This window comes from Arachis ipaensis, chromosome B10 (genome assembly GCF_000816755.2).
Source record: "Arachis ipaensis cultivar K30076 chromosome B10, Araip1.1, whole genome shotgun sequence".
Classification (NCBI taxonomy): domain Eukaryota; kingdom Viridiplantae; phylum Streptophyta; class Magnoliopsida; order Fabales; family Fabaceae; genus Arachis; species Arachis ipaensis.
Genome location: NC_029794.2, coordinates 32,390,120 through 32,392,180, shown reverse-complemented (window position 1 = coordinate 32,392,180; position 2,061 = coordinate 32,390,120).

The following is a 2,061-nucleotide window of genomic DNA, read 5'->3' as shown; positions in this document are numbered from 1 at the left end:
TCTCCCTTGAAGTCATTTCTTTTAACCAACTGGAATAAGAGGAAGAAAATTCAAGAACAATCGTCAAGCTAGTGACGTTAAAGAAGCGCTTGTTGGGAGGCAACCCAATGTTTGGTATTTTCTTTTCATTCATGTTTTTTTTTAACTTTGTTTCAAGTTGTGTATGTGTTTCATAGAATAAGTTTGGTGTGCAACACCAACAGGAGACTTGTATTTCACTGGGTACTTGGCCCAAGTTCATATTCATTGTGTCACACTAAGTTTGATGTTCTCACACCAAGTTTGGTGTTACCACACTTTACTCATGCAAGGTTCAACCCCCATGCAAACACATTAGCAACTTATTTATGTTACATTGTTTTAGCTTTACTTTCATTTAGTTCTTAATCCTGTTTGTTTTACTTGGATAAGTTTCCACATTATTCAATTGCTTTTACTAGATAATCATGATTACTCCTTAGTCCATCACCACTATTTTTTTTATTTCTCGAGGACAAGCAATCATTCTAAGTTTGGTGTTGAAGGCTATGCTCTACATAGCCTAAAAGGAGATAAAGAGGATGACGGAGGAAGAAAATATAAGGAAAACGACAACAATGATGATGAAGATCTACAAGGTGGTTAAGTTCTTTTTCCTCTTATTTGTTTCCTGTACTCTTGATTGTATGATTGTCTTCCATTTCTTTTATATGCATGTGTGTTCTTCCTTTTAGATAAGCATGGTCTAAGTTTGAATTGTAACATATTGCTTTACATCATAATTACCATCTTGAAATTTGTGAGTCAAAGCAATTAAGCATCATGATTATAAACAAACAAGGTAATTAAAGAAGAAGACAACATGAGCATATAAGTATTGGAAGGCTAGCATGACTATTTTTGCTCAAGCACAGTTGAATTTTTTTATTGAAGTTTTCATCTGGAATATTTTATGAAATTTTTGAAATTTTAAAAACCTTGAAGACGCAAATTAAGTAATTTTCAAGAAAGAATAAAAGGGGAAAGAATGAGAAAGCTGAAGGCTCTGAGTACCAATGACAATTTATTAGTCAAGTACTTGAGGTGTTTATGTAACAAGAAAAAAGTTTGAAAACAAAACACTTAGAGACAAGGCTAGGCTCAAGTGTAAAGCACTCCCTCAAAGCTCAAGGCTCTGAGCATCAATGATTAAAGAGTAAAAAAAAGAAGCAAAACCAAAGCTTAAAGAGTTCTCTAGTTATATGCTTATGGTGCTTATGTATTAGGCGGTAATACTTGAAAATAAACCATTTAGAGTCGAAGCTAAAAACAAATGGTGCAAAGCACCCAAGAAGCTAAGCTAAGAAAAAAAAAAGAGAAAAGCTTATTTCAAGGAAGGAATATAAGAAAAGATTTCATAAAGTGATCAAGATAGAAACATCAATCATTTAAATTCTTTTGTGATTATTGCATGCATAGTAAACTAGCCAATCTTGAACATTAAAAATTACTATTCTTTTCACCTTGGATTGTCAAAATTACACTGCATGATTCTTTATTTGATTGATGACAAGCAAAGTTTAAGTTTGGTGTTGTGATGCGTGTGCATCATGCTATGTTTTTTCTATGCTTTTTCATATAAGAAATAAATACATAATGCTTAATTATAGAGTGTTTTGGTGCTTAAGTTGGATATTGCTTTGATCTTTTGATTTGATAAATTTTGTAGAAAATAATAAAAAAAGAAGCAAAAAGCACAAAACAAGCTCAAAAGAAGCAAAAGAGAAAGTTTGGCATGCTTTGAAGCTTAGGATACACTTTGGAGCCTTAGGCCACGCTTTTGAAAGCGTGGCCCATGAAGAAAAGACCCTTGGAAGCACAACAAAGTGGCGTGTTGCATGCCGGGGAGTATGGGCATTCCATTTTGAAATGCTTTCGATATGGGACTCACGCGTACGCATGCCGCAGGCGTACGCGCAACTTAAGATTTTCTACATGGTCACGCATACGCATGCCTCACGCGTACGTAGGGGTAGCAATGAGGTGGGTAGGGGCGGGTTTTTGCCCTACCCAACCCCGCCCCGCCCTCCTTTTACCCTTCTA